The following is an 8,367-nucleotide window of genomic DNA, read 5'->3' on the forward strand; positions in this document are numbered from 1 at the left end:
GAAGGGGACCCCCGCGAGTAAGGAGAGGCTGCTATTATCTCAGAGCTGGGACGAATGGAGACGTTACTGGCGCCTCTCCTTACTCATCTTTCCCAACGACTGGAGGCTCTTTCAGGGTCCGGGGAATGAGGCCTGGTATTGTAACTGTTTTTGGCATATCAAATATGCCACGGGGAGCTTGCCAGGCTCTACTGTGTGGGCGGGATACTCTCGGTGGCTTGCCGGGCTCTCCGAGAGGCATATATGTATATATATATTTCTCTCTGATTTTATGGAAAATGGGTAGGGAGTGTCTTATAACTACCGTGTGGTCCAGGAATATGTTCACCCATGCGTGAGGCTCAGCCCAAGCATGTGGAAAGTGGCCTGGAGTGTGGCAGCGGGTGGGTAGTGGAGGTCGGCTGCCGGGGCTGGGTCCCTTGGGGCAGGGAGGGCTCTCACCTGTCCCCCCTCTGGGGCGCCCCGAGTGGAAACAGCCTGGCGCGGAGTCTGGTGACGTGGTTATGGGGGCCTCATTTTATGCTCCTTTCCACACGCTCAGACCGAGCCTCACACATGAGTGAAGTCCCACGGAACCCAGGTAATGCGGAACTTTGTCATCTTGGACTCTGGGTTCAAGGGGACCCGGGAGCAGAGATCCTCTGCCTGCTTTCTCTGGTCTCCAGCCACCCAGGGGTCACACCCATAAGCCACCTCCTGCCACACCAGATAATCTCCTCATTGGTCACCCTCCCGGACAAATTCAGACATGAACCATGCTAAATGCTAGATGCTCAGGAAAGAGACAGCAGTGAGCTGGGGGTGGGGGCAAGAGGAGGCGTGGGGGAACCCCTGAGCATCGCTGGGTATGACCAGCAAAAAAAAAAAAAAGACAAAATATGCCCAGTGGATCATTACAGAGGCTTAGGGCCATGCCTCCTGCCTGCCCCTGGACTTCTCAGCCTTTGCTTGAAGCCCCTGGGGAATGTGGCTGGCCTGAAACCGGACGCAGCCAGGAAGCCCGTGAGCCGCTGGCCCTCACACCTTCCCGCCTTGTCCCTCAGCCCCTCCAACCCAAGCCCCGGTGTCTTGCCATACTTGGAGATCTAGTTTCCTTTCTTTCTTTGCTTTCTTTTGTCTTTATTTTTGACCTGGCATTGTTTGGGGGCTACTCCCAGCTCAGTGCTCACGAGTGCAGTTGTGGAGGGTGGGGACCAAACCCAGGACGCCCACACGCAAAGCCTGTCTTTGAGCTCTCCGGCCCCGGCTCTGTTTTCCTGTTGGCGGCCGCCCTGGGCTGCAGGCTCTGGAGATTCTGGAAGGATCCAGGGCAGGTGGCCTGGCCTCGCCGAGCCTCGCTGTCCTGTCCAGCGGGGCGTCCTCCGGGCCCCCCAGGAAGGGCCTGGCTCGCCGAGCCCCTCCTCGCCGGGTCCTCCCCCGACGGCCTCTGAGGACCCTCGTCCTCAAACTTCTCACTCTCAGGAACTCCACTTTTTATTATTTCTGCCATGCTTTGAGGGTTTTGATCCCAAATTGCATGTATTACGTCATTATTAATTTATCTCCCATTTTTTATTAATCAAAGACACGGAGACGCTGCCCCTCGGAGCTTCTGATCTGTACAGCTGGCGGGAGTTGGGGGGGGGGGGAGCTGCACGTGGTCGACATAATTCCAGCCCGAGGCAAAGCACTGAGGGGCAGCCTGGGTGGTCCCGGGAGGACCTGGGTGAGGCGAGGCTCGAGGGACTGACGAGCCTCTTCCCTATTTCCTGCTGCTTCCTGGGCGGGAGCGGGGCGGGGGCCCGGGCTCACTCCCGGTAGACGGCATGCACCAGCGCCACGCAGAAGAGCGTGGGGCCCACGTAGCGGCAGGTGGCAAAGCTGTCGGTGTGCGGGTCCCACAGGCTCTGGCTGCAGACCACCACGTCCTGGCCCCGGCCGCCGATGCTGACGGAGCACAGCAGCCTGTAGCGTGGCGGGGTGACCGCCTTGACCAGCTCCCGGACCTCGGCGCTCAGCAGCAGGGCCAGGCGGGCACAGGCGGCCGGCTGGTAGGTGACCCCGGCCAGCCGCGCGGGCAGGTGGGCCTGCAGCAGCGACTCTGCCCGTGCGCAGGGGAACCTGGCCTCCAGCCTGGCCGACCCCCAGGGGACCTGGGAGGAGAGGGGGAGGCAGGGGAGGGAGTGAGCGAGCATGGGGGGTGGGGGGGCGGGGAGGTCTCAGGGCTGAAGATTTGGGCCCATGAAGCACGAGAAGTTCTGTGCCGGATGCTGAGTTGGGGCACGGCATTGGGACGAAGGGACAGAAAGTTGCCCGGCGCCCGGACCTCGAGAGTGACCGTGGGGGGCTGTGCCGAGATGACCCTGCTTCCGAGAGACTCGGTCTGCAGCCGGTGCCCGGGGTGCCCGGCCCGACCCCCTCGCTCTCCCGCGCCCCTCTGGACCCGCACCTGCTCCTGGGTGATGCTGACCGGCCGCTGGGGCTTCCTCGGGAGCCGGGACGCCGTCCTAGCAGATGTCCGGTTCTGCCGGGGTGGACACGGGCCTGGAGGGACTCTCGGCCGCCCAGCGGGGCCTTAGTCCTATTTCAGGCTGCCTCTGGCCCCAGTTACTCTTGGCAGAGCCCCGGGCAAGGGGTGGGTATTCAGGGGCGTGTGGGGGTGTGGGAGGCCGGGCCAACTGTGGGGCACTTGCGGGTCAGTCGCCCCACAGGCAGCTGGAGATGAGGGCAGGGCCAGGCGGGGGGCGAGGGAGCTGGAACCTTCCCCACGGAGTCCCCCATGGGGTGGAGGCTGGCTCCCGGGCACAGCCACCCCCGACCCTGGGTGGGCGCCCAGCCCGGCAGCCAGAAGCCTCTGGCTGGGGCGAAGGACATCTGGTGCCCTTAGGAACTTTCTGCAGGCTCCTCCGGGCGGCAAGTGACCCCAGTTCTGCCCTTAAAGGGGTGGGGACATCCGAGAGGTTGGCATTTGGTGGAGAGAAGGCGTGACTGTCGCTGGCCGCATCAGTATTAGGCAGTGCGGGGGGGGGGGACCAAACCTACAAGGGCAGATGCCCTGCGCCTGCACCCACCCCGGCCAAGGGTCTGCTCCCACCTCCACCCCCCTGCAGCTGCATCTGAGGAAGGAGTGAGCTGAGGGGCAGCTCCTGCTCCTGAGTGAGGGGGAGGTGGGTGTCCCTGCCTCCAGGGTCGCCTTGGAAATAGCTCCTGGGTTTCTAGAACGTTCTCCCCCACCCCCCATCTCCAACCCCCGTCCATCCGCTACCCTGAAGCCTGTCCAAGTGAGCGGCCCGCCTCCCCGCCCCCTCTCCCCCAGGCTGGCCGCCTCCTTCCTCCCCGGCCTTCCCTCCCTGCCCCGCTCCCCACACCCCTGCACCGGGCTAGGCCTTTCCCAGCGCCTGCTACTGTGGTCCAGCCCCTCCGTTGGGGCGTTCCTGGCCACCTGGGCCCTGACAGTCCCCGTCCTCAGGCCCTGGAGGAGCCTCCCTCTCCCTGCCCCCAGGCTGTGCTAACTCAGGGGGGCCTGGCGAGGGGGCCGGGTTCTGGCTGGTTCTGCAGCCTCTGCCTCAGCCTGGAGCCCAGCGGGAAAAGGGCCTGGGCAGCGTCCTCCTGGGCGGCAGGACCGCCAGGCCTACCCCCTGGGCACCTCCAGCCCTCCCTCCTCCCGGAACTATCCCCCCATCCTGGGCTCCCCACTCAGAACTCCCCCCCAGGGCTCCTCCTGCTCCCCTCAGGGCCCCCCCCTCACCTTGAGCTCCCTGGTCAGCCTTTGAGCGGCCACGAGGCCCCGGAGGCTGAGTCCAGCAGCCCCTGCACCTGGACTCTCTGAGGCACGGCCGGGACCCCTCCTGGAGGGGGGCCCCGAGGAGGGGGCACTGCTCCCCTGTGCAGGTGGGCCCGGGACCTGCGAGGAGGCACAGGTGAGCGGGAGGGAGGCGGGAGCAGGGCTCTGTGAAGCCCCTGGGCCCCTCTGCGGGCGTCCTCGCCCTCCTGCTCAGGGCTGCTTGGGGTGGAACGCGGGCTCTCCCGCCCGTCAGAGGCAGCTGCCGGGCTCATCTCTGGGTAGGGCGATGGCTCCAAGGGCCAGAGATGCAGCTTTGCATGTGGGAGCCCCGGGTTCGAGCCCTCGCGACTCGACGGTCGCCCTCTCGAACAAAGGAGTCTCAGCACTGTTGCCGAGCGCCTGTGTGATCTCGGGCCGGTCTCTTCACCTCTCCCGGCTTTCCTTCCCTCCCGTCTGCGAAGGCGGCTCTGTGCTTCCAACAGACGTCTCTTGGGCATTTCACCTGCCCGCGTGCTGGGACAGACGCCCAGCTGCCCAGGTCGGCTGCGGGGGGCGACAGGGCGACCAGGGCATCCAGGGGTGCAGCGGGACAGCCGGGCCCCGGGCTCCCCCCAGCGCTGGCATTGCGAGATGTATCGCCTGGCACACAGTAGGCGCCCAAGAAACACTTGTTGGTGACATGAGCAGGTGAGGGCCGTTCTCTCTGCAGCCCCGTTACCAACAGTGAAGAGCTGGCAGCCCCGCCTGTCGGGTTGCTGGGGTCTTTGATGCTTGTCAGGGCTAGGACCCTCAGAATAGCTCCTGGGTTTCTAGAATGTTCCCCCCACCCCCCATCTCCATCTTAAGGACTTTCTCTGGGCGATGCATCCTTTGCAAACATCCCTTCCCGTTCTCACTTCAGGGGAAGCAGGGCCGGGGGTGGGGCTCCGGGTAGGGGTCCCCGAGCTTGGGTGTGGCTGGAGAGGGAAGTGCCTGCAAACAGCTCAGCATCGCTCTCTTGTGAAGGGGGCAGGAAGGTTCTAGGCCTGTGCCTGGACCCTGTAGGCAGCACAGGCGGGAGGGGTGGGGGGCTCCGGCTTAGGGTTGGGGCTCTGGGTGTGAGGGAGGAGCTGAGGGGAGGGAGGGAAGCAGAAGAGGAGAAGAGGTGGCAGTGACTGAGCGCCCAGGGTCCTGGGGCACACGGAATGCACAGAGCTTCCTCAACTGTGGACACGCCTTGGCGAGAGCGAGGCCCGCTGGGCCAGAGCAGGGCAGACTGGCTGCCCGGGGCAGGCAGAGAAGCGGGGCGGGGGGGCAGAAGCTTTCTTTGAAGCCCCCCTGTTGTCCTCCCCAGGACCCCCTTTGGCCAGGCTCCGCCCTCCCCACCCCCGCCAGCCCTGGTGACCCCCTCACTGCGGGGAGAGGAGGAGCAGGTATGCAGAGGAAAAGCGGGGACCACACTCAGGGCCCGGCACGGCCCCGGCACCTACTCTGTTCCCTGAGCACAGCAGGAATGGGTCCCTCCCCTCCACTTAACAAGTGGGGAAACTGAGGCTCAGAGGGGCAGCAGATGTCGTGTCTCTCAAACCTGGGGTGTCCTCCGCGTTTTCTCTAAGCTCGTCCGTGCCCGACTGCCCCCGCCCCCGCCCCCTCCCCGACAGGCCGTGAGAGAGCTGGGGACTCTCCCGTGGTCACGCCTCACGTGCTTGCCGTCGGCCCGGGAGCTGGGGGCAGTGAAGGTCACGGCCCTGTCCGGGACCTCCCTGGAAGTGGGCTCCGCGGGGCCTCTGATCTTCGGGGGCGGCATCGCCGTGTCAGCCTGAGGGGCAGCGCGGGGACCCCCTCTCAGCAAAGCTGGCCGGGGAGGTGTGGCTCCAGGGCCCTGAGGGGCCCATGCAGCCCGCCTCCCCACCCGGCCTCTAGCCTCTCTCTGACCTCTCACCTCTGCCTGTCCCTTGCCCTTGCCTCCCCCACACACAAATCCCCCCACGCAGCCCTCGGGGCTCTGGGCCCCCCCGTGACTCTCCCTCCCTCCCCCCTACACACACTGGGAGCCGGAGGGGCACACGCAGGGCCTCACCCCTTAGCTGGCCCCGCACACAGGGAGGCTTCAGTCCTGCTGTCCTGTCGCAGCGGGTCGGGTGCAGGTAGAGGCTCTGCCCGGTCGGTGAGGAGGGCCCGGCTGTGGGGACAGACCCCAGACGCTCACCGCAGCACCTGACCCTGAGGCCCAGGAAGGGCACCCGGAGACGGAAGCGCCCACCCTCACAGGCGCCCCTGGCAGCTGGGCCTATGCCCAGCCACAGCCCCGAGACCCCCTGGGGAGGGTCAGTGCCAGGGTCCGCTCCAAGCCTAGAGCTCCTGCACGTGGGCACAGATGCCGTTTCACGGACCAGCGGTGCACGCGCTCCAGGCACACCCAGCCGGACGGGAACGCGCAGAGACAGGCTCCAAGGGCGAGTCCCGCTCAGACAGGGACACGCCCCCGCCCGACAGAGGGACACGCTCAGATGGTCTCGCGGGCAGGAGTCAGTGACGGCCGTGAGGAGCGTGCACAGGGAGGGAAAACGGGCGCGGCAGCCAGCATCCCCGAGTTACTCACAAGGCCCTCCAGAGACAGCCCCTGGGTCCCCTAGCTCGGGGGCACTGCAGAGCCAGCCATGGTGGGGGCGCCAGCCAGGACACCCCGCACCCCTGCAGGTCTGAGGGCGTCTGCTCAGGCCCTGGGGTGGCTCAGGCGTACCCTAATAACCTGGCGCCCTTGTTCCCTCCCCTCGGGCTCCCCTGGGGCCAGAGGAGGCAGTGCCAGCGGTGGAGGGAGCGGCCCTGCGGGAGGCCCCCAGAGGTGACCGCAAGGAGAGATGGGTAGAGAGAGGAATGCCAGACAGCCCGCTCTCCTGGGGCTGCTGGCTCTGAGTCCCTGTCACCCTCACCCGGCCCAGCAGAGGGGCCAGGCCAGGAGACACCTCGAGACGCCCCGTGACTCGCCCAAAGAGGTCCGGCAGTTCGAATCTGCTCACGCATTGGCTTGGGGCCGGGGGTCCTAGGGGGCCGTGTGCCGGCAGTGTAGGTAGGCGATGCTTCTGGCTGTTCCCGGCAGTCAGTGCCCCTGTGACAGTGGGCACCCGGAGGGCTGGGGGGACATGGCATGAGAGCCAGTGAGGGTGGGCCTGGGCGATGCTGACTCCCTCCACAGGAAACAGCAGAGGAGAAGCAGTTTGGGGGGCTGGAGGGGCCCCGGGAGGACACAGTGGCTTTGCCCAACAGCCACCTCGGCCTGGGTCTGCGCCAAGCAAACCCGGCTATTGTGGCAGTGGGTGCTTCTGCCCAGGATGGAGGGTGGGACCCGGGGGCTTCGCTGGAATGCAGGAGTGATGCTGGGTCACCTTGAGGAGAGGCTTGAATGCAGGTGGTTTATTTACAAGAAGAGGGAGCGCCGACAGGAGTCAGCCACCAGGAACCTGTGGGTGACCAGGAGGGGGGGTTTGTCTCCGGAGCCGGGGTGCAGCCTGGCTGACCGGGGGTGAAGAGTAGGCATTGCCTCCAGAAGCTTGGCTGTGACCCCAGGGAAGGGCCAGCGCTGCCCTTCCGCAAGGGGACACTTCTATGCGCAGGAGGGGGTCCCCGAGAGTGGCCCTGAGCCAGGGGGCAGGTTGGGGGCCTGACAGCAGTGGGCGGGAGGGGCTGAGTGGGAGGGAGTCGGCTCTGTGGCTGGCCCGTGCTCTGCGGGAGTTTTTTTTTTTTGGGGGGGGGGGATCCCTGTTTGGGGAACGTCTGTGGAAGCACAGAAGGGCTGTGTGGGGTGTGAGGGGGAAGGAGGCCAGGAAGAGGCCCCGGTGGTCACTGCAGGGGACAGGAGCCAGCGTGCTCGCAAGCCCAGACCCGCAGAGAGTGGGGCTCACTGGGCCCGTCCAGCAGAGGACATCTCTGACCCCGAATCCAAACCCAAGTTGGTTACTCGTGGTGTGGGCCAGGGAGGAAAGAGAGAAAAGGCAGTAGGGGGTGGACAGGGGCAAGGTGGGAGCAGGCGGGGCGGGCTTGGTCAGCTGTCGCATCTGGGTCTGTCCACTAGGGCACGGGCCCACTCAGGGCTGTCCAGCTCGCTCCCAAGCCTGCTGCGGGGCTGCTCACTCACGGGGGCCCACGGCGGGGGGCAGCGTCCAGCAGGCCCTGGAGGTGGCAGTTGGCGGCAAAAAGCATTCCCCTTCCTGTTCCCTCTGCGGAACCGCGTGGGGCCTCGGGTGTCCGTGGGGTCGAGCCCCTTGGTTCCCACAGGTCAGCATGCCCCCTCCCCTCTGCGCCCAGCCCGTCACAGGTGCTCCCGGGGGGCAGCTCCCTGCACGGGCACACACACACACACACACACACACACACACACACACACACACACCACACACACACACACGGCTGTGTGGTCTTCTGTTCCCGCCTCAGTGCCCGAGGCAGGCCAGGGACACGCCCGTGTGTGGGGGCGCCAGACTCCGGCCTCTCTCACACACCCTACCTCGATGCTGGACAAAAAGCAACTACATTGTAGTCGAAGGCCATGTGGGGGAAGGGAGTTGCGGGCTGAATGAGGGCTAGAGACTGAGCACAGCGGCCACTCAACACCTTTATTGCAAACC

This window comes from Sorex araneus, chromosome 5 (genome assembly GCF_027595985.1).
Source record: "Sorex araneus isolate mSorAra2 chromosome 5, mSorAra2.pri, whole genome shotgun sequence".
NCBI lineage: Eukaryota > Metazoa > Chordata > Mammalia > Eulipotyphla > Soricidae > Sorex > Sorex araneus.